Here is a 26,296-nt window from a genome sequence, read left to right as displayed (position 1 = left end):
CTCAAATATATGGCCCCAATACCCCTTATGATAACCCTTCATCCATATCTTTTTTTATTTTTCGATTGGTGGCTTGAGACCCAAATAGCTTAAAAAAAAATTAAAAAAAATTATACAAAGAAAGTATACCTGCTTGATATGTAGAATCGACCAGAGCAGAATAGCTTGAAACTAGCTATGACTATTTTATGTGAAGGCTGCGGTTCGTGTTTGTATTACACCACTGACCAGTTCAACTACAACCCTCTCCTAATGCAAAACATAACCATTACTGCTAAAAAAAAATGCTACAAAAAAAATGTTACAAATAGGATCTGTATCATCATTAACAAGATTCAGTGCAAACAAAAGAAACAATTATCTTGAATAGTTGCGAGAACATCATGTCAAGCAACACATGAAATCAGCATTTTACACTGACATTCCAAGCAAAAATACAACAGAAAACCACCATTGTTCTTGCCAATACATGCACAGATTTGCAAACAACTTCCAACAGATCTTCTAATACAAGTCACTAATCAAGAGAAGATGCCACCAAGCTTCCTAGCAAAGTCGTCGTCGTTATCATCTTCTAGAAAGTCTTCAATCTTCTTGCTCATCTTCATTCCTTTCCCAATCTTCATTGTCCTCATTCTTTGCATGTTCCAAATCATACTCTTCATGGTCAACATCTTCATTTCTGTGAACAGCATCATTCATTACTGGATCTTCCTAGTCATCCACTACAACAGGCTTTGCTCCATTTGAAAAGGCTGATGGTTTGTCTTCTACAAGAGTATCCACGTCATTGGATGCCTCAGTGTCATCCACCCCAGGAGTAAAAGTGGGCAGTTCAGATGTGTAACTGTCACCAGCTGGAAGTTCTCCCTCTTCAACATCGTTTTCAGGTGGTGGCAAGCCATCATTTCCCTTGCTCAAATTGAAACCCTGAATGGCCTGACCCTGCCCTTCTGTAGGTATATTTCCTTCATTGTCACCATTTTCTTGAGTCACTTCCCGTTTTTTCTTCAAAATATCACTTAGTGGCTTTAGAGCCTGAAAGTCTTGTTCCCCACTTGAATCACTAATTACCTTGCCCAATCTCATCTTCCTTCCTTTCCAAGGAAGATTTTGTCTTTGTTTGTTTGGACTCTCCATAGAGGGATTCTGTGAGGATCCATGCTCTGTTGATTGTGCGGTAGAAGGTTCTTCACTGCTCTCAAAATTCTTTTCTTGTTTGATTTGTGCAAGAGTCTTAGGCCCAGCAAAATTTATGGCATCTGTCCTTGTTTCAGTGTTCCTAAAAGTTTGACCTCTAGGTACCCTGGATTCTGATGATATAGAACCATCTGCAGGCATTCTGCCCCTCTCCTTTTCACAATACTTGCTGGAAAAATTTCACATTATTGAATTCTTTATTAAAGAGATCTGTAAGGGCTTGAAAGCTTTAATTTCCATCATTGCAGATGATAGAAATCTCTATAATTTTTCCTTTACCTTTTTTTTGAGGGTTGATCATATTTTGACAGTAGGGTTTGTACTCCGGTGGTTCGAGCCTGATTTACACCGATGGGTAGGAACTCAAGAAGGGGGTACAAGGAGGCGTGGTGGTGGCTCGACAAAGAGGGAAAGATGAAATAAAAGAAGATGGGGCTTCGTCGTGGGGTAACTACAGGGGAATGGGTAATCGTGTGAGGAGCAATGTGAATCATTCACGTGGGCGCGGAGGAGGTTCTTGTAAGAGCTTATTTGTATAGGGTGGAGCTTTAGTTGAGTGGCAGCCTTCGTGCACGCCAGGTTCGGTGACATTTGTTATATTTTTAATTGTTTTTTCTGAAATGGATTGATTTTCATGCGCTTTAGTTTTGCCAGTTCAAATCATCCACGCAAGGAATGCAAAAATTGGGGTTGAATAGAGGGTTCCATCATTTGAAGAGAAGGGGAGTAGAGTGAATGTGCCATGGTTTAGAGAGGACACAGAAGGCTCAATACTGGTTCCTCTTGTGGAGATGTACTACCTGGCATAAAAAGTGGGTCTTCTATCAATCATATACGACTCTGGTTGTCCTAATGTAGAATGGGTGGCTTTTTATATATTTGAACGCTATTTGTCCTAACTTGATATTCAAAAGAATGAACCTATATTAACTTTCGATTGTGGAAAGTAAAAGGTTTTTGATCAATTACAGACTACAGTCTTTGCCTAACAACAATTAGCCGCATTTTCATTTATAACCTTCAACTTTAGAAAGAAATAGTCGAAAAATAACAGAAGCGAAACCCGAAAGGAAAATCAAACCCCAAAAATTGAATAGATGTTCAAAGATTTGACTGGTTGCCTAGAAAATGATTCGGAAAGGCCACGGTGAGGAGGATCTAGCGGAATCCTCGGTCAAATCTAAAGCTCAATATGATAGCTTTCAGCAGATCGAGTAATATCTGAGAATATCGTAAATGACAACATTCAGTCATGTAACAATTTGTTCTAAAAAGTCACTTAAAATATCCTTCCACTTGTACCAGTCAAGCCCACATTACTATATTCTTATTAGATGCACACACTAACCATACAACGATTAACATTTTACACTACACACTTGTCATTTAGAAATAAGATGTATATCCTTATTTCTCATTTAACCAGCTATTATATTCAAGTTCCTTTTGTTAAAAAAAAATTACAAGAGTTTTACACAACAACATTGAAAGAAAACTCCTTTTCTTTGTTCTGAATCATTTGGGAAATTTAACCAAAGGAGGGACATTTCTTTCCAACCTTTGTGTAAGGGACATTTCTTTCCAACCTTGGTGTATGGAAATTACGTCAATATTCTCTCGAGCCTTTTCTATTGTCAGCGCAATTAATAGATAGTATTCAACATAATTTGTTTTGGTTTCTGGTATCAAGACCCCACAGTCTGTTCATTACATATGTTTCTATATCTATTTTTTATTTATTTATTTATGGTGACTTCCACCTCCCTATAATCTCACATAGTTTAAACTAGGAGGAATAAGCAACCCTTTATACACATATATTTTCCTTTATGTGGGGTAAAACATACTTAGCGTAATTAGGCAGGCATTCTAACGGATCAAGAGATATCCATCCTTGTTGCACAAACACTTTGTATGTTCACCATCACATATTACACACACATCGCTCACACACTAAGTTTATTTAAAATCTATACAAAGGGTATTCCATTTCGTCTTGCACTGTTGGGTGATCTTGCAGGGAAATATAGATTTGAACTTGGTTTTCTTTTATTTTATTTTTCACGCCAAAAGTGAAAGTAAGACTCCTTAAAAGCAACCTTAACATGAACTCATCTATTCTTTCAGCAAGGTCCACAAAAATAAATTGATAGTTTTAGTTAGGACCACATGGGTAGGCATCCAAATAATCCATTGTGGTTCTTTCAAATTGAAACAAAGAAATTGTCTTTTTAGGGAGCTGAAAATCCTCCACAACCTGGCGACAAAAAGTCGGTGATGAGAAGAAACTCATGAAGGAGAAAGGCATAGGTTGTGGATTATAATGGACCTCATTGAATTGCCTAGTTCTTAGTATGGATTTCGGGTCTAATGTTGACAACCAGAAGTTGATATTCTCTCATCCCCACTACACGAAGGTAGCTTTGTTGCCAAACATAGGGAATATTTCCATATAGGTGGCAGGGGCAGGAGCACTTGCGCCTAGTGTGGATTTCAAATGATTGCTAGAAGTATTGCCAAATTCTCAAATATATGGCCCCAATACCCCTTATGATAACCCTTCATCCATATCTTTTTTTATTTTTCGATTGGTGGCTTGAGACCCCACTGTTGTAAAAATATCACAAGTTTTCATTGCAGTTAGCAAGCGTAAGTCCTTGTTTAAGCCCCGTCTACTTAGTGAGCTTCTGGAACAAGCCCTCTCTAACTTGCCTTAGTGATCAGCTTCTATATTGTCAGATGGCTCTCTTTTGAAGCCACTAACCTCTATTTGAATCCTACCCTGCAATCGCCTACTACTGTGATTCATACCTTGCCTTAACTGGTCCCTGTATATATCTTGTTGTCTACGGTCATCATCTTGTTTCCTAGAGCCACGGTGAAATTCACCATGTCGACTATCCACATGTTGTCTCTTTTAGGGGCTATCCACTACTTTAGCCTCAACAACCCTCCTATGTTTTGAAATTCGGTGGCAGAGATCCTCCATATTGTTTCGTTCAGGATCATCTTCACTAGACAAGGATCTCCTTTATCGCACAATCGGTCTCTCCAGAACCTAGTCATCAAAAGCATTAGACTGCTTTCAGCCACCACACTCATATCCCCTGTTTTTATATGGTTCATAAGCTCCATGGTCATACTGAAATTCAGCATCATAGTAGCCAGTTCGGACAAGCTCTCGTTTGTTGTGCATATTTCTTTCTTGACCATTGATTGCATCTCTTCCAGATTCCATATCATGTTTATAGTAATGAGCATCCTCCCAATGGCTTAGCTGGTCAGGTCCATCATCCACAAGTACATCAAATCCTGGTGATGATCCACCCAGCAAACCCTCCGATTCTAATCCATTTTGTAGTCTCTCTTCTGGAGGATGAGACGGGCGTATCCGAGACCTGTTTCTTGAAGCATCATGTATCCTTTGTCTTGTAGGTTCAATCTTTGGCAAAAATTGTTCAACTTCATGTGGACTTCCCTTTATATAGGTAGGCTGAGATCTTGATTGAGAGACATGTCTAGCTTGTGTTTGCAACTGGGTTTCCTTGACATTATTTGACTGCAGTGTTAAAAGATTGCCCAAATGCCCTGCTTGGAAGTTATTGGACTGCAATGCAACAGGGTTACTTGACTGTGATGCCTTGAAGTTCTTTGCCTTTGCTAGCACAGGGTTTCTTGACTGCACTGCCTTAAAGTTGTTTGACTTCAATGTCATGGGGTTGCTTGACTGCACTGCATTAGGATCAAGTGATTGTACTGCCTTGGGAAAGCTTAAATCAGATGGATGTTTTCCATCTTTGTTGCTTTTAGTTTCATTGATTGTTTGTTTCCCACTTGCCTGAGGCTCTGTAACTGCTGGACTTGGTTTTGTTGTCTTTTGAGAAGTTAGATTAGCTCCTCAAAACGGACCATGTACAAAATGGCACTTATCACCCTTTACACAATATCCCTGCTGGAAAAATTAGCATGGAACTTTCGGTTTGTTTGTTGTGCCAGATGCCAGTAACGATGCTGAGGACGATGGTGGCGCTATTGCTGGTGTTGGTCCTCCTGACAAGCCATCTAGTGGCTGAAACAGAAACGCAGATACACAAGTTAGTGTCATAAATAGATTAAACAAAAATTATACAAAGAAAGTATACCTGCTTGATATGTAGAATCGACCAAAGCAGAATAGCTTGAAACTGGTTATGACTATTTTATGTGAAGGTTGCGGTCCGTGTTTGTATTACACCACTGACCAGTTCAACTACAACCCTCTCCTCATGCAAAACATAACCATTACTACTAAAAGAAAATGTTACAAATACAACACAGGTATATACAATTGTTTTCTCTAAAATGCAAAAGTGATCGCAACTTAAGCATTTGCTCTTTTGAAAACCATTTTCCATGTTTACATGAACGTTGAATTATCAAAAATGTCCTCAAAGTCTCTCAACCTAACATTGTTTGATCAAACTGTCCTGAAAGTCTCAAGCTAACAGATTCTGCCGAGGTTTCTGTAAATATTTTTGTGCATATTTATATTATTAATGAAATTCCCTAGTACAGTAAAAAATGTGCTAGATGCGTCTTCCAAAATCCATCCCAATATATACTTTAGCCAAGTGTACAGCAATTACAACACTGTCCATAGATATACTCTACATGAAAAAGGGTTGTTTCAACCTTTGAATAAGAAAATATTGCATCAATTCTACATACAGTTGCAGCAACGCCGCCACTTTCTGGAGCTCCCAAAAAATAGAATTGAACAAAGGCTTATAATTCCCAGTTATTCAGTGGATGATTGTCCCATTTTTAACGGAAATGATGGCATTTACACAATAAAATAATGAATTAGGTTTTTTTAATGATAAAATAATGAATCTTTTTAGTTGGCACATTTCCGCATAGAATTTCACAAAGCTGCATAAATTTTATTTGGAGATGTCATCTTCATTCAACTGGCGAGACAACCAATGTATTATAATAATATAATTTATTTAATAGAGGAATTGTAAGGATACTTCTCGAACAACTTCAAATGCAACAATTTCTTTTACAGAACATGAAAAACCATAAATATCCCAATACTATATAGTATATACCCATTTTATATCCACCACAAATTAATAAATATATTAAAATGAAAAAAAAATACCAAGGTATCTTCAGCTATGGAGACATCGAAATAATTAACCCATAGTGTTACTCGAATAGAAAAATACTTTCATGTAATTCAAATATTATTGAAATTTTGGAATGATCAGAAGCAACTGTAAAAATTTCCAAGACAAAATGTTCGCATTACAATGACAATATGAAAACTAAAAAACAATCATCTGCCAGTTATTTAATACTCAATGCCTTAAAATTCCGCAGATTACAGGAGGAATCACCTATTGTTCACAGTTGCAGCTGCAAAGTGTTATCGTCTTCATATAATTAAGAATATTTACCAAAGTCTACATTATTCAAATGCTAGTAGCTGCAAATGCCAATGAGGTAATTGATTCAAAGGCATCATTGATCCCTCTGCTGAGAAGCATAATATGCTCTAAAATTAAGTTATGATATTTGCTTCTGCATAGGCTCCTCTATAATATTAAACAAATAGGATCTGTATCATCATTTACAAGATTTAGTAGAGACAAAATAAACAATTATCTTGAATAGCTGCGAGAAAATCATGTCAAGAAACACATGAAATTGACATTTTACACTGACATTCCAAGCAAAACTACAACAGAAAACCACCATTGTGCTTGCTAATACATGCACAGATTTGCAAACAACTTTCAATAGATCTTCTAATACAAGTCACAAATCAAGAGAAGATGCCACCAAGCTTCCTAACAAAGTCGTTGTCATCATCATCTTCTAGAAAGTCTTCATCTTCTTGCTCATCTTCATTCCTTTCCCACTCTTCATTGTCCTCATTCTCTGCATGTTCCAAATCATACTCTTCATGGTCAACATCTTCATCTTCATTGTTGTGAACAGCATCATTTATTACTGCATCTTCCTGGTCATCCACTACAACAGGCTTTGCTTTATTTGAAAAGGCTCATGGTTTGTCTTCTACAAGAGTATCCACGTCATTGGATGCCTCAGTGTCATCCACCCCAGGAGTAAAAGTGGGCATTTCAGATGTATCACTGTCACCAACTGGAAGTTCTCCCTCTTCAACATCTTTTTTAGGTGGTGGCAAGCCATCATTTCCCTTGCTCAAATTGTAACTCTGAATGGCCTGACCCTGCCCTTCTGTAGGTATATTTCCTTCATTGTCACCATTTTCTTGAGCCACTTTCCGTTTTTTCTTCATAATATCACTTAATGGCTTTGGAGCTTGAAAGTCTTGTTCCCCACCTGAAACACTAATTACCTTGTCCAATCTCATCTTCTTACCTTCCCAAAAGCCTATTCACATTTCAATATTCTTCCACACACTATGCCTTACGGCGTTTCCTTTGCAACATTAGGTGCAAATGCTAGTATTAATCCTAGGGTTTAATATAAAACCCTTAGGTTTACAATCATGGTTATCCTTGGTCAACGATGGTCCAATGGCACAATGTACCAAAGATTGTTTCAATATGAAAAGAAACCATGGTTAACCATGGTCCAACATCACATTGTGAGAAACATTGTCTCACTATGAAAACCAGTGATGGTTTATCATGGGAAACCATGTTTATTTTAGGGTTTATAATATTTATCTTAGGGTTTTTGTACCTTGGGTTTAATATTGTTCCCTTGCAATGAGCCACTATAAATATTGGAGACAGAGAGAAGTAGGGTTTGACATTTATAGTTATATCAAGAGTGAAATCAATACATGGTTTATGGATTTCACCTCCTTTTTCTTTTCAACATTATGCAAAAATGCAAGACAATGCGAGAAAGGATTGGTTGTAAAGCATTAATGGTAATGATCATTATCCTGTTGATTTGAATTGGTGCAAATTTTTTCATTGGTCTCAATGTGTTTTGGAACAGGGTAGAATTTAATAACTATGTTCTGGTGGAGTGTTTAAAGTTGAAATTCATATCAACCACATTTAAATTGTTGTTTGATTTTTATTAAATATTTATTTCATAATTACTTAATTATTATTTATTAAATGATTATTAATATAATTGTTGTTATTATCTTTGTTTATTATTATTATTATTAATATAATAGTAAGAAGATAATAATAATAATTATTTAATATAATAGTACTATTGTAATATTAATTCTTATTAACATGGTTCTTATATTTATATTAATATTATTGATAATTGATCCACCGATCGGTGTGTGCAGGGAAACTGGAGCTAGACGGAATATAGCGAGGACAATCGGATGGCGGTGAGGATAGACAAATTATGGACAAGGAAGATGGGCCATGGTTAGGGCAGCCATAAAAATCATGGTTATGATAGACGACATAAAGAAAAAGGGAACTGAGTGACCCATTCAAGGTCCCCACATGAGGAAGGGGAAGAGGATAGGAAAAGGTGGCAGGTGTAGGATGCCTCATGAGTGAAAATGGGTAGGTGGATGAGTAGCTGGCAAGAGCATAAGGATAATGCATGGAGAGTGCAGACGGAGAATTAGTGACAGGAGATGAGGAGAAGAGTCGAGAGGAGAGCGGGAGAAGGGGCGATAGTTTGAATTTGGACTATTTTAGCAGCAACCTAGAATGACACTAGTATTTAGAGCAAGCTCCTCTCAGTGTAAATTTGGCAACAATGTCCCAAAATTGGAGGAGAGTCTGGCAAACAAGGAGAGAGGTGTTGAAAGTAATACAAGAATGTTGGTTATGTTTTAAGAAGATAATTTTTGGTTTCTTAGTTGTGAAAAGAAATGAAAATTTTCATGAATTCAGGTTCATTTGTCTGTTGATAATATCTGGGTACAAATTGACTATATTCTATGAAGGTCAAGGGGGAATGAGACCCGAGAAGGGTTTAGAGGGATGCTAGAATTGGGGGGGAAGGAAATTGATACATGTCATAGGTAAATGCTACAGATCGAGGCCGAGAAAAGGTGATGATGACTCTAATAGCCTTCGGGGGCCATGTCAACTCCAAAATCTGTGGAGGATGAGAGGGGGGAATGGGGAATGATAGATAGACCTTGTTAGCCTAGTCCGGGTTCTGGGGCGAAGCTTACACCAATGGGGAAGAAAAGAGGTGCAAGTTATTAGGAAGGGTAGAATTCCAGACCAGTGAGACTTTTCTTGCCCATGGGGAAATCATTTCCCTATAATTTTGTGTAGTGATGGACTATCAAGGAAGGCTAAGTCTAGAAAAGACAAGAGCAGGGGGTCTTCAGTGAGTAGCAAGCTAAAAGGGTCCACCCTGGTGGTGGAATTGGAGCCAAAACCTTCCTTTCACATACTTAGAGTTTCGTCTCCTTGCTGGCCAAATCACAAGAGCGGCGGGTGACCTTTGTGGGGACCCTAGGGGATGGGTACCAGTGGGGATTAGAGCTGAGGAGAGAAGTGATAATTGGGTGGCTGTGAATTAGGGGAAACTGGGTTGTTGAGAATCAAAATGGAAGTTTTAATGTTGAAAAATAGATTAAAAAGGAATGGCAGAATGTTATGGAAAAACTTAAGACTGGTTTTAATGAACGTTCTCATGTTAACATTACAGGTAGAATTAATTTCTATACTCTTCAGTCTCCGGAGCTCCGTCATCAGAAACAAGTGAGAACATGTGAGGGGAGGGGACGAAAGAAAAATTGTTGCAGGAAAAGATGGTGAAAGAAGAAGGGAGATAGGGAAGAAAAGGAGGCCGACAAGCAAGAAAGAAGGAAAAGAAGAAAATGAAGGGCTCAGAAGCATCAACAAGTAAAACAAATAGAAAAATTGGAAGAAGAATGGTTGAGTAAAGTATGTAGAACCTTGTGAATGCTTACCATGCATACACCCCAGCCTAAGTAAAAGTCGTAATTGCAACGCAGGAAGCATAGTTAAATGCCAATGTGGAAAACAAAGATCTCCCAATGGAAGACTGGGAGCCCTTACTTAACGACCTGGGCCATACTAGAGGTTGCCAAACTCTATTCAAACAAACCATACAATAATACTAGATAATGAAAAATTAGCCATGGCAATGATAACATACATGGGCAGAGAAAAACTAGAGCGAGATATGCTAGAGGGACCAAATTTAAAGGATATCCAGAAGGAAATCCAGGCGGCGCAATTGCAACAATATCACCAGAACCTTCATTTTGGGAGAATGAAGAAGCAAATCTAAACCTTTTTGCAAAACGAAGTGCCCGGGTCAAGTGATAAGGACCTGACCCCAATTGAATCATCTGATTGCTAAAGGCTCTAAACTCGGTGGCGAAAGACCACGAAGTCTTCGAGACCGTCTAGGAGATCGGTCAGCCACTTTGAATTTTTTGTTATGATCTAACTAAAGGCTCAAAAAATTGAAAGCTAGGCCAACTAGGAGCACAGAGCACACACTACAAAGTCCCCAAAGACACAGCCAGTCAAACAACTTCCAAGTATTTCCGCTCCGGGTGATTAAGACCGGACACCAAAATACGAGAAAGTGAATCAAGGGGCCTTCCGAAGATAGTCTGGGATGATGAGGGCCTAGTCCTATCAGCGAAGGTATCAGAGGAAGTTACGCTGACCTCCTAACAATAGCCTGCGCCGATGCAAGCCCCAAAGCTTCGCAAGGGTGCCCTCTAGTAGTACTGTCGAGAGTGATACAACGTCGACCTCAGGTGCCACGGGATTCCCCTCCGCAGCCACCTATGCAGATCCCTAGGAGAGGCAACTATGGGTACCAACTCGTCGCAGAAGCCAGGCGGAACAGTCGTGAGGTAAGTTCGGACAAGTAGGAGAGGGGGTATCTCTCTTCCCTGTCTTCACAGACCCTCGTTCTTAACTCCCAGATCCGGAGCTTTTCTGGTCTCCCTAACGCTATTGGATTTACTCTCGTTAATCAGACTCTTATGTTTGACGTTTTATGTGGCCTTGGAGAGTTAACTCTCCACTCGCCTAATCCAAGGCCCTAAAATCCTAAACTTGTTGGTGTAATTGACTAAAACAAAAAGTTCTAGTGGATTTTAATTAAGCGCTTGATTTTATTAAGCTGTTATTTAAGTCAAAAGGTAATGGAGATGAAACTTGTGGTGTTTTATGGATGCAAAAGAAATTAATAAAACTTAGCTACATGCACATGCACTTTTTGTTTTCGATGAAGAGCAATTTCTATGAGGTTTAGAGGTACTTGTAATATAAACAAATTTTCTTTTTCTTTTCAGACTCCACACTCACAAAAACTAACAAAACTAAACATGCCTAAAAAGAGATGCAAATCTATCTTAATGCAAGAACTATATGTGGATGCAAGATTTCAAAGACCACTTTAAAACAAAGAAGGAAAGTTGCTTTCTTATCAAATTTTGTCTTGCCACTAAAATGCTTAGATAGAAGATGATGTGTTACCAATCATTTCGTCCAAACAATAAAAACAAGTTCTAAGATAAAAACAAAGCACTTTCACTTCGCAAAAAGGAAATCAAATGAAAAGCAAGTTTAAGAAAGCGAAACTCAAAACTTTCAAAAAATTTTCTTTCAATCAACAAAGAAGTCTTTTTCAAGGAATGCTCTCAAAAATACTGACACTAATGATTGAAGAAAGGGCAACCGAACACTTTTACGGATTCACACCTTTGAAATGATGAAAACTCAACAAAAATAAATGTGTTCGAAATCACTTTTGACAATCAAAAGCAGCAATGAAAGTCTAAAAGATCAAAAGACAAGTTTCAAGAAAATGGTAGCAAACAACTTTCCCAAAACGAAGGAGCAAATGGTCACAAAAATGATTTCGTTAAGCAAACAAAAGTGTCATCAAAGCAAAAATGGACACAAAGATTGAACCCAATCTTCCTACTCTGCCGGAACAGAGCAATCAAGATTCTTAAACAGAAATCTTGTGTGTCAAAAATCAATGACGCTTGCAATCAACGAAAACAAGACTAATACTCCTTATAAGTAGAAAGAGTTCAGAACAAGATGCCCCCTGTCAAACAGAGAACTGTTACTGGAAAATAACTGCTTAAAACTGACCCAAACTACCAGACAAACATTCAGCCAAAAGAAAATTTACAAATCTTGAAAATTATATAATATACGCGCCTGCAATTATTTGCAGAATCCGTATACACGCGATTGTAACTAATGAAACCTGCGTATACGCGGGTTCACTTAGTGCAACTTGCGTATATACGCCTCTGTAATCCAGAAAAAAAGCGTATCTGAAGTCTTTCAAGAAAAATAAAAAAACTCAAACTGAAAAACTTGAAAAGCTTGGAATTCAAGAACAGATCAGACAGTCAGAGCCAACAAATAGAGGGGTTGAGCCTAGATTGGCTTGAAGACTACCCAAACTAGGAACAACAAGAGTGTTGTCCCCAGCGGAGTCGCCAATTCTGGTTGAGGGGAAAGTACCCCGAGGGTCCTTTGGGTTAAGACTCTACCAGACTGAAAAATGCTTATTCAAAGAAACACACACACAGCCATCATCTTTACTTTAAGCAAATTATAATGTTAAGGGTACGTACCTAAGGTCCTACGTTCGAGAAGGCATTTAGGGTCCAAACCCTTCTTGGAGTTCCCTTCTTCCTCTTTGACCTGCAAGACAAACAAATCAAAGAATACAACAGTACATAGACAGATACTTATATGAAAATCATCTTCATGCTATAAAGTTAGTTATAAAAATCTTTAAGTAACTAGCTGCATAGGAATTCAAAACATGAATCTCATAAGCATAAAGAAAGATTGTTTCAGGAACAAAGACGTGTTTCTTTATATAAAGGCAAGTAAAGTACATATAACGGAAAGATATCACCTGAAACACCTTCAGCAGGCTCCAAGCAAAGCTTCCTCCCGGATTCGTTCCAGCCTCAAGCCTCCAACAAGAGCTCCTTCCAAGTCTTACTCAATGATGACATAAAGGATATATGATCACCAATAAACATGGAAACAAGGGTTTCCTATGCAGAATGGGGGAAGTGCAGAATGCACCAAGGACTTCAGACCTGGTCTAAGGGAAAAATATCAGCATAATAATCTTGCTCTCCTTTTCTCTCTCCCCTTGGCCTTCCCTTTGATGTCTTTTTATACCATCTCCAAAGTAGTTTTTTAGTTAGGAGTTGGTTGGGAACAGTTAGGCCACGGGCACTAACAGGTGATCAAGCAGGTAAAACCCGCGATCTCCGCCCGAAAATGAGGAATTTATTATTTTTTTAAGTGTTTTAATAGATACACACGGGTTGGGTATGACAAACCCGCGTGTACAAGCGTTTAACTTAGGGCAATGTCGAGTATAGGGAATAAAACACTGTTTTTTAAATTTTAGGACCAGGTCTGGAAGGAGGGGTTGCCCTAGGCCATGAGTGCAGCATCACAAACCATAAGAGTGAGATTTGGAGCTATAACAGAGACAAAAAGTTAATTTTTGTTATTATGATGGATATCATTTATTTTACAAGTCAAAGAATTAAGTATATGGTAGATATAGCTGCAAACTTGGCATGGATGATAAGGATTAAAATGTTTAAATTTTGGGTAGCCTTTGATGTTGATCGGTGGCCAACAAACCTAGTTTCCTTCGGGAAAGTTGAGGCTACCAGACATATTTTGTTACCTACATATAGATAAGTAATAGAAAAGGGAAGTACTACCAAGCTTACACCAAAAAAAATATTACTGATAAGTCATTTATGTGCTTCATTTATTAATGTGGTTGTGATAGTTTTAATTATATAGATCTTTTTAAGGTTAGTGGTAATTTCTCATAGAGTTGTTTAAAATAATTACTACATAATTACAATTTTTTATAATTATGTGGATAGGTGTTTCTATCTTAAAATAAATCTTATAGAATTTTAATTTAATTACCAATAAATATTGGGTGGATGGTATGGATTTAACTTCCATGGAATATTCTAAAATATTCTTAGTAGTAGTGACAATTAAAAGGTTGATATTTATCTCAAAATTAATTATCCCTTTTTTTCATATTAGTTAAATTGATTAAAAGAAAAGAATCCTCAATGGGGGTGTTAATGGTATTAATAAGGAGACTTTAGGGGCTCATCCCACCACCATTGGACATGATGGAAATTTATGTTAAGGGTGCACAACTCACCCCTAGCATGCAAGATCAGTCATGCCACCAAATGGCTTCCAATCGATTCAAATCATCCCTTTGCGATAAAGTTCCAATGATTCAACAATCAGGTGAAGGGAAAAGGTGAGGCTGAGACTTAGACCTCCCTATTGCTGGTTGTTAACCTATTCTACGAGGTGTGGGTAATTTTTCTTGGGTTCAATTGTTATGGTGCGAGAGAGTGGACCTGGGTTGCTAGTTTCCTGTGGTTGGGGTGATGGGGGAGTAGTAAAATTTGGTACAAAAAATCATGCTCGTAGATTTTTCTCCTATTGTTCGATAGGTTCAGGAGTGCCCTATATTTGAATTTTGTTGAATTATTGTAGGTAATATCCCCCCTTTTCTTGTTATGTTGTTTGAATTCCTGTTTATGGCTCAGGTATGTGAAATTTGTTTGTAAATTATCGGGTCTATGAGAAACTTAAGTTTCTGATCTTGAATGGTTTTATAGAAATTAAGTTGATGATTGGTCATAAAAACCTTAGAATTGGAATTTCTTGTAATTTCTTCAATATTTTAGTGTTTCTACATGAAAATTTTGGAGTCTAGGCATGTCACTCTTCCCGTTCCTGGCTCTTTCAATTTTTATGGGTTCTCTGTAAGTGGTGGCTATTAGGCACCCTGTGGTTTTGTTTATGTTAAATGGTGTTGGGGCATGGGGGATATATAGCTGGGCTTTCTGCATCTGTCAGGAAATTAGTGGTGAATCCTTCTCGCTACATGGTCAATGTTATGAGTGTTGGTATTAATGTTGCAAGATGGTGTTTAATTCTTCGGGAGGTTTTGTCTAGTGTTATTTGTTCTTTCATTGCAGGCAGAGGAAGGCTCAACAATTGTCACAGTTGCACCCCCTCTTCTACTACCATGTCGCCTAGATAGGGCATGTGTTGTTGGCGAGGGGTGGGGCGGGTAGTTGTCGAAAACGGAAATAACAAGTGAGGATTTTAGCTCAAGATTATTCTTCCATGTATTTTAATGGAATTCCACTATAGATAAGAAGATAAATTCGCAATTTGGAAACTTAGGATGGGGTGGAGAGGCAATCCCACTCTCATTCTGAAATAATGATCTTTCATCCTAGATTCCAAACCCTGGACACACCAAGGGAAGGAAGAAACAATATTTGAATTCAGTGGCTTTAAATTTGTATATGAAAACTCTACTAGGGTTGGTTTTAAAGGACAATCAAGTTGAGAGGTATAATGTCTTTCCAACTTGGAATACATTAAGAGAATGTTGAGGAATCAATGATTCACCTTGGACTGATTAGATGCAAGGATTTCCCATGTGGAGGGACATGTAAATTGTGAAACTGATAATGTTGAATGTCTAGGATCAAGTTACATAGATCTAGCTTCCATCTCATCTTTTGAGCTTGAAAAACCCTTCTTGTTTTCCAGGCTTTTATTATTTATGTTATGCATCTTTTTTTATTTGTTTCAGATAACCCAATAATAATACCTTTTATAGTCTCTACTATAATATGGATACAGTTGTATGTTGCATTTTGAGGCCATGGAGTATGTAGGGAAGTGTTTTCCTTTTGAATCCATGGTAGTACAAGTGGGGCACAAAAGAGTTTCTGCATCAAAGTATGTTTCATTTTCTTATAATATACAATATTAATTTACAAAACAAAATAAAAACAAAATGTCATATAAACATGGGTTATGTGTTTTGCACATGTTGTATTAATAATTCATGGTATTGTAACAAAATTTGGAATGAGTCTCCACTTTTAATAATCTTGTTACATGTTTTTTTTTAACATATATATATATATATATATATATATATATATATATATATATATATAATTTAGTTAGTTATATATCTTCGGATTATACCATAAATTAATTTCCATGAACTTATTTAAGGAATTATGGTTTTACAATTCTAAATATTCTACTTAATATAATGTTTCAAAACATTTACCCAAACTATTTAATATTGAGTACAATTTTAAAATTGAATTTCTCATTATTATTATTTTTAATAATCCTAGTTTAATTATAATACAAAAATATTTCAATATAATAATAAATAACAAATACAAATACAGGTGACTTAATTCTTATAAAAATTTCTATTAATTTTTATTTTAATATGAAAATATTAAAGGAATACTATGAAATTTATTAAACACAATAAATTAGAAATCAAGAGTTTTGCGACCTTGATATCTTAGAAAGCATTGATAATTCCATAATGAATTTTGTTATGATATAAAATACCATAAAGCAACGTTGATACAACTCCTATGACCACCTTTGTACTTGTATAAACATATGCAATCCCCTCCTCATATGATTCAGTTGAGTCGTGAAGATGAAATACGAGAATAACCAATAGATTATGAGAAAATCCCCTTTACATGATGAAAATACCGCAACTATGTCTATCTATTTTGAGAATTACCAACAAATCAAGTCCAAAAAAATGGAAAAGTAAATATATCTTTGAACCAATATGGGTTTACCAAGGTCACCAATAAAAGAAAGATAACCAAAAAAGGAACACATAATCCAACCTTTAAAAATGGAGCAGGCCATAACCGGCGCATAGTATTATATTATCTGAAAGAAAATGAGACAACTATTTAAGGATAAAATCAAAAATCAAAATAAATTGGGAAAAACAGTCAACAACCACATTATCCAACAAAATATGTGCATACGCAATTGACTGACAAATATTAACGGGAGGATCTAGAAAAGGAGGATAACACCCAATATTTTTCTGATGCAAATTATTTCAAGAAAATAGACATGCAAAACATTCATATACAACATCTTATAGAGGAATGGGGAAACAAATACCTAATAACCATTCCCGAGGAGCAAGTTGAAATCATCACTAGAGCATACATTTCAAATCAAGATCTATTTCTCCATAAAGCCCATGAACCAAGTAATAAACCCAACCACATATATTCATTTTCCTATCAAGGAATCATAAGAAATGCTCCTACAAATCAATTGATTATTCTAAAAGAACCAAAGAAAAATGGTTGGAAAAGCAATAGTAAATTACTTCATAACCTAGGTTATTACTTGGTGAAAATTGGTAGAGTGGCACCAATGGATGCCATCTTTCAACCCTCCTCACAAGATAATCAATGAAATTCATATCTTGGAACACTAAGTGCCTTAATGGGAAATGTAATGAAAGAATCCTAAAAAACAAAATCCACCAAAAACACTTTGACATTTTGATGATTTAGGAAACAAAATTCTCTTTTGAATCTCTGAATAAGATTTTAAAGAATGTCTAGAGAAACTATGAATATCTAGCCTAGGACACACAAGGATCATTAGGAGTCATTTTTATCACATGGCACCCTCCCTCAGTTACTCCTCAGAATTAATTTTCTCTGCCCATAATCCTAAGTGCTAACTTTCAACCCATTGGTTTGACCAATTTAAGTTTAATAACCAACGTTTATGGCCCTAGTATTCCTATTTGTACAAAATTCTTGCTTCAAAACCTCCAAAGAGCCTAAAATTTTATAGTGGAAAACATATGGCGTGTATGTGGGGATTTTAACATGATAACATATATCAATGAAAAGGAAGGTGGGATTTATGGGCTCGATAAAGAAATCCCCCTCTTTGTGGAATTTATCAGTAACTCCAAACTTATAGATATGAACACACACAATGAATTATACACCTAGAACAATAAGCGAGGACATACATCTCAAATAGCTTCAACACTCGATAGATTCCTCCTAGAAAATTTTCTCAATATTTTAGACAACAATTATCAGGCTTTTATTCTCCCTTACCATGGTTTAAATCACTGGCCCATAAAACTCTGTATGGACTAGATTGGTAATCCTAGGAACAAACCCTTCAAATTCAAGGATTTTTGGTTACAACATCTTGATTTTCTCTCTAAACTAGAAAAATGGTAGATATAATAAGATTATTTTACTGGGAGCCTTATGTATCACTTTTAGTAGCTAGTAAAATATCTCAAAGTGAAAATCAAAACTAGAATATTGAAGGTTTTAGTAACATCCAAAAAGTAAAACTAAAGATGGAATAAGAGATGGCCACCATCCAATAGGCAATAATATCAAATGGTAGATCTAAATAATTGGAACATCGAGAAGAAATCACCCACCCATAGTTGGAGTATATATTAAAGCATGATGAAATCCTTTGGAGGAAAAAAACCCAAGTACAAACGCTTAAGGATGGAAAAGAAAACAATAAATTCTTCCACAAGTCCATGATCAACCATACGAAAAATAAGAGAATATCAAGCATCAAAACACACAATCACCAAAAAGCGGAAAGCCATGATGCAATAGCCCAAAACCTCATGAATCATTTCCAAGCCACACTCACAAAAATTGTTTTGAATATAAGGTTTTCTATTAGGAAATAAAAAAATAATTCCTAAACTTGTAAGAAGGGGACATAATGATATCGTTTTGAAACAAACCACCATGTAGTAAGTGGAAGCAACTATTATGGAAATTCATAAATGCAAGTCCCTAGAACCTCACGGATTTATCGCTGATTTATGTCAAGATTGCTGAAAATTCTAAGTATGATGTTTTCTAAGTAGTAGAAGAATCTCCACACTCCTCTATCCTAACATCCCTTCATTTTACCCTTATAACACTTATTCCTAAAAAATATTGTGATGATTATGCTTCAAATTTCTAGCCTATTTCCCTATGTAAAGCTATTTATAAAATCATCTCCAAATTTATTGCAAACTTACTAAAACCAATTCTATCCTCACTTATCACTCATGAGAAAACTAGTTATGTAGAAGGAAGACAAATTATGGACATCCTAATACTGTCCCATGAGCACACTCACTCTCTTAATTCTAATAAGTCTTCAAGTATTCTCATCAAAATTGATATGTTAAAAATCATTTGACAAATTGAGTTGCAGTTTACTTTTCACATGCTCACTACTTTTGGGTTTACAAAAATATAGATTCACTAAGTTCTTTCCCTCATTTAAAAAACTTTATTCTTTGTTATAGTTAATGGGTCTCCCTTTCCAGGTTTTTCCCCTCAAGGTGTATTAGGAAGCGATACTCCATTTCCCCTAACATATTTCTCCTCATGGCTAAAGCGATGGGTAGATCTATCAACTCAGCCCTACAACTTGATTGGCTAAAAGGTCTTGCTCTTGGTTCCCATAATCTCTCTTATTTTCACCAACATTTTGTAGATGATACTCTTCTCTTGGGCATCCCCACGATCAAATAAGAATCCACCTTTAAAAACATCCTTGAACACTCCTATGATGCTTTTAGAATCTCCATTACCATGGAAAATTCTCAAATATTCTTTTTGAATACCCCACTAGCTGTCCAAATTTACATATCTCATTTTCTTGGTTTTAAACGGATCTTAGAAAAGAAGGTATGAGAAAAAATTATTCTTAAATTTGAAGCCAAACTTTCTTATTGGACTTTCAGATTGCTCAATCTAGTCGGTCACTTGAACTTTCTCAAATATTTTCTTTAATCCAACCATATATCTTCTCTTAAAAATGGAAGCCCCCAAATCCATCCTAAACAAGATCATAAATACTCAACACAAGTTCCTTTGGGGGGTGCTAAAAGAGAGTGAAAATGGGCTCTAGTTGCATGGGACAAAATATTTCATCCCAAAAAATGGAGGCCTTGGTCTTCATTGTCCAAATATATTCAAGAGATCCAAAAGTGCTAAAACTTGATTGAGATGGATCAAAAAAAGGAGCCTTTATAGAGAGAAATATGGAAACATAAGTATGCCCCCAATACCCATGAATCTTAGCTCATTAGAATGGCAAGAGATATCATGGATTCTCATATCTCGAATGTTGCTTGTAGCAACAAGCATCTTTTCTAGGAGCATAGTTTTTGGAAAATGGAAATGGGAATAATATATTATTTTGTTATGACTCATGGCATTAGTGGCCAAAAGTAACCTAGGATGAAAAAAACTACCAAATCAGGGACTTCCTCATCGCTAGGGACAAAATATTAGTTCCACATTACTAGGACTCACCCCCTTGCAATTCATAATGGTACATTTATAATTCATACAGGGAATGGATTGAGACTCCTTACCAAAACAAAAGCATATTTATCAAGCAATAATTATAAAATAGAAGAATTGTGGTTCAAGAGGGAAACAATATTCTTTGTTCGGGTTATCATCCTTTAGGAAATTTTAACCTCTCTGAAGCTTGCAATCTTCTCACAAGAAACAATAATAAGGATGATCAAGGAAAATGGAATAAAATATGCAATCTAAAAGACTTTCCCAAAGTCACTCTTTTTTGTGGCTTCTATTATGGAACAAAACTATGAAATGGGAAAATATTCAAAGTTATGGTTTTCAAGGACTCTCAATATGTCTTCTTTGTTTCTATGATTCATAAAATTCTAATAATATTCTCAACGACTGCAGCTTCCTTGCTTCCATCTTGAACCACCTTGTTATGTTTTATTGAGAGACTAACATAATACAATATAATGTCCTCTCCACTCTACAATTTTAGTGTGACTTCCATTTTGCTAATCCTATTTTCAACAGAGCATGGAAACTCATCCGAAGGTTTATCCTAAGGTAGATTTGAAAGGAGTGTAACAGATGAACATTTAAGAATATCAGGGCATCCATAGACTTTATTTGGAATGATATCCTAAAGAAAATAATTGAAATAATTTCTTATCTTCCTTGGTCCTCTAACGACTGGGAATAAAATGAACCTGAAAAAATCATTCTAACCAAAATGACTCTCTCCCTCTATTCATTATGCAAGACTCAATATATCCATAATTTCTTCTGTTCAAGCCCTTCCTTTTGGTCTCCTCCTTTAGTGAACTTCCTCAAAATTAAATTTGACGAGGCCTCAAAAGGAAATCCATGCCAATATAATTATGGTTGAGTCTTTCATAACTCTAATGGGTGGATTCTAAATGTTTATGTAGGTTCCATAGGCATCAACACTATTACTATTGCTAAAATATAAGCACTAGAGGAGGGCCTCTCAAATTGCTATCTGCAAACAATTTCACAAGGTCATCACTGAAGGAGTTTCCAAGAATATTATCAACATCTTCTAGAAAATCTAATGTGGATTAGATCCTTCTAAAATCTCTAAGAGCTAGAGGTTGGATTATTGAATAGGTAATATTCCAAAACTCTTGGAAAATTTCATAACTCCACTCCTCTCACATGTCCGCACCAAAGGAAATAAATTAGCTTACAATCTAGAAAATTTTGGTCCTAGCATAACAACTCATCCCTTTCACCTAGATTGAAGTTAGGAAATTCCATAATCCATTTAAACTCACTTTCAAGGCCTATCTATGAAGTACCTTATCCCCAAAAGAGAGCACCTAAGATCGAGTGCGCCCCCCCGCGCCCCACCCCCCCCCCCTTATGTGATACAAATTCACATGAAAAGGGGTTGTGACTCCCATTATGCTTAGTGCATTCCATGCATTTCCCTCACTTCATCGATCATGGCATGCAACCAACATAAGGCTAAACATCATCTAAATATTCTAGACCACATAGGAAGGTACATGAGGACTCAACAGGGGAATTCTATCAAATTGGAAAATATGGAGGAAAAATTTGATAGTATAGATGTAAAGCTAACCATGCTAGCCAAGAGATCAACCAACATATCTTATTTCTTGGGAGATAGTAGTGACTAACTATGCAAATGCCTCCATATTCTTCCCAATAATTGTAATGAATAGTTGGTTTTTCACTTGCATCACTAGTAGTTTTTTGTCTTCTCATGTCAATGCATGTCAAGGTCTAACATAGCCAGCATATGTTTATTAGTTTCTACTTACAATATTTTATAGTTAAACAAGGCCTTAAAAACCTCAAGACTCTGGATTTATATTAATGGTCTATTTTCCCTTTTGCATTTATATTAATGATCCGGTTTCCATTCGTCATTCATGTCTTCATAATTATCTCTTTGTAATTATTTGTATCTCTTATTTTTGTAGAGATAATTTTTCATATATCTTTGTAATTAAACATATTTTCTCATTCTCTTATAACAATCATATATTTTTTGCATATATATATATATATATATATATATATATATATATATATATATATATATTGTTCTTGATATGTTTTTAAAGAGTCATTTATAAGAATTATGTTTTTTTTTATAATTACTCAAATAGGTATGTCTATTTTGAAACAGGGTATATATATATATATATATATATATATATATATATATATATATATATATATATATATATATAGTTCTTGATATGTTTTTAAAGAGTCATTTATAAGAATTATCTTTTTTTTATAATTACTCAAATAGGTATGTCTATTTTGAAACAGGGTTTCTAGAATTTTAATTTCATTATCAATGAATATCGGGTGGATTGTAGATATCTAACTTATATGGAATGTTCTAGAATATTCTTAGTAGTAATCACAAATCAGGATAGAGATTTATATCAAAAGGAATTATCCGCTTTTGTCATATTAATTAAATTTATTAATTGAAGAAACATCAAATGAACATGACCTATGGTTTTTTGGGTATGTGGTATTAATGATTCATGATATTGTTACCATGGTATTGTAACAAAATTTATTTACACGTAAGATTTTCCACAATAAAATTGGGGTGAATATCCATTGTTAAAAATCATGTTACATGTTTTTTCAATAATAATAATAATCAATTTATAATTTAATTAAATATATATGTCCTTTCATTGTCCCATCAATTAATTTTTATGAATTGATTTAAAGAATTATGTTTTTAAAAACACAAAAATCCAACCAAATATAATGTTTCAAAACATTTACCCAATCTATTTAATTTTAATGTTTTTCTAAACATGGTAGTACTTTCGCTATTTATATAATTAATTGGCGAAAATCAAGTTTTTCCATTTGTTCCATGTGGCCTCAACCCACCTATAGGAAACCATGTTGGCCACCTTTCAGAGTTAAAAGTTGTCCAAAGTTTGTATAAGTCTTTTTCTATTAACCTAACAACATTCTCTATTTTGTCTATATTGAATATCAACTTTGGAAAATAAAAGCTAATCGTCATAAAAACATAAACAAAATTTATTTGGATCATTGTTTTACTCCTTGTCTAAGGATTCCATGGGGGCTGGGGCTTAAGCACTAGATCCCAGCATCTCACTACTCCTCATATCCTGCAGAGTTTGTTCAATCCTTCCCAGTGCCAAGTTGTTTTGATATGTTTGTATCTGAATTGCTGCTATATCTTCGAGAAGGTATGCTCTGTTGGGTTCTTTCCCTTTGATGTCCTCTTATGCCTCCTGATCTTTGTTTTCTGCATGTTCTTTTTTTACAGTCATGGCCAGGGCCAAAACATTCTTAATGACCCAGTATTGTTGGATCGCTTGTCTGAAGAGGGTACACCGGCAACGGATTTTGCCTGGGTCTTGAACCATGTCTTCCATTTTTCCATGGGAATATCTTGGTTGGTAATACTATCATTTAATTCCCGCTATTTCATCTCTGACGTCAGGTGGGTTCCCTACCATGTACGCATCAATAAGGGTCTTCATATGTTCCAGTCTCTTCTTTCTCCCTCTCTTTCGTTGTTCTCTACTAGAGCTTCCCACCCCCCCGTCTGTTATTTTACATGTACCTCTATTGGTCTTCTTAGCCACTTATTTTCCATCTCTTCCCATTCTTGCATTGTCGCGGTTGCTGTTGTAATTGTACAAAGTAAATATAAAGTTAATTTCCTAATTTAAATCATAACCAAAAAAATAAGTACATACATATATTACCTGCGATCAAAGTTTGCCAGATGACGAAAAGGTTTTGGGGCAACTCTCCCCCCAACCGTAGTCTCAATTGTGGAAGGATTTGCTACAACTGGCCACTCCTGAGCCCTCAATGAATGTACTACTGCTAGTGACTCCTAAGTCTTAGGACACCATTCTCCCAAGAGAATGAAAGATAGAAACTCAGAAAGATGGAATGCCTCCCATCCTCCTCACCCTCTAATAAATAGAGCAAACATTGGATGGGGAACCACATGCACACACTCCATGTGTCTACATGCGACTTTGTTTTTAGCTTTCTTTACTTTTCTTTCATTTTTTTTTTAAGTTTTCTTGTTTTATTTCTTTTCTTTTCTTTAGCTTTCTTGTTTTATTTTCTTCTTTTTCCTGTTTTTCTTATTTTATTTCTATTTATTCTTATTTAGAGAATAACCATTTTTATTTTTATTATTATTATTTATTTATTATTTTTTATATATTTTTACTATCACTTATGATTTATGCTTTATTATGATTTTATTATTTATTATTTATTTTTATTTACTTCATGTTGCCAACACCCTCTATTGAACTACTATAACTAGCAGGCATAAAAGTCCCCAACACCCCGGGATATCTCAAGGAATCTTTGTCCCTTTTCCCACTTTCAGCACTAGGCATAAGCCTGACTTGGTCTGTATCCTAGTCTAAGGCTCGCCCCAAGGCTCGCGCCTAACTCAAACCTCATTTGTCCCAAGGTAGGCATCTGGTACAATACTCAATGACTCCAGGCATCTTGCAAGGCTAGCCCACTCCCTCCACAACTACTAAGGTGCAGATCCCCAGACATCGAAGTCCTTTACATCCCTTCTAGACTTCGGCATCCCAATCCAATAGCAAGCACTTAGCCTAGAACATCAAGCACTTGGCCTCCTCAAGATGGTCCCATAGCCCTTCAAGAGCTATCCATCAAGAGCTAGACAAGACAAAAGAACCATTGGCATATGTAGTGCTTATCGAGTTTTGTCCCGAGCCCATATGGTGTTACTTATTCTCCCTCGTGTGTATGGGCTCGCACAAGATCATCAAATAAATCCGCCCTCTCGGCCCATTTGTGGAGTCCTGTGAAATCACACCCCAACGTGCAACCAATGCATTAGCCATACCATCATAGTATCATAGGAGATAATCCACATTCCAAGTCTTGCATGTCATCATGAGAACATTCATCAATGTTAATCACAACATTATGAATAATATTGGACTGCATGCTCATGCATGTCATAAATTTGTATGCAACTATTGCATGCTTCACCTCATGAAATACCATCATAAGTTAGATCATCAACGTATTTGCATCAAAGACATATCATGAATTCACATAATAAGTGAGCCACATGTCAATAAACTTCATATTATAGCATCATAATTCCTATGCCACATCATGCTTATCATATCCATCATGAGTATTGAACATTAAATACCTATCATCACTTAGTAAATGAATATGTCAATATACCTTGTCATAATGTCATAATATTGATGCATCTCACTATGATCATAAGGATACATTATTACTATAAGTACCATATGTGCATCATTATCCTCCTACCATGATATCATGAAACATCGTCAATATGTTTTCATCAAGTTGTCAATTACTTTTCAATAATAATTTCCACTTCTTTCTACTAGGTAGTTGATCATTTACACCAACGGTATAATCATCTAAGTACATTGTTAAATTTCACATGAGCCTCATCATCTTGGATCTTAATCTCTCATTGCATATTTTTCCGTCCCCAAGGAAATTCTGGTGAAATTCATTGTTTAAGATATTTCGTAGTTATTCCATCATCATCTATCTTAAAATTAAAATTCCTTGATTTACATCCATTTACCCTTTGGCTTACTGATTCCAATACCGCTATATGCAATTTCATATAAAAATTATTTCATCATGATTTAATTTTATATCATGCTTAATTTCCTTGCACGACGATTTGTTGATCCATGTTGACTTATTTAACAATTAGCACTTCATCCACAGAAATATCTTCTTATCTCGTTGAGTTTTTCAAGTTCATATCTCAATACCATTTGATTGCTTTATCATAAAAGACTCTTTCTTATTAAATAGTCT

Source organism: Pinus tabuliformis, chromosome 6 (genome assembly GCF_031772625.1).
Source record: "Pinus tabuliformis cultivar Carrire ecotype Pingquan chromosome 6, CPIR1, whole genome shotgun sequence".
Lineage (NCBI taxonomy): Eukaryota > Viridiplantae > Streptophyta > Pinopsida > Pinales > Pinaceae > Pinus > Pinus tabuliformis.
This window is presented reverse-complemented; position numbering follows the sequence as displayed.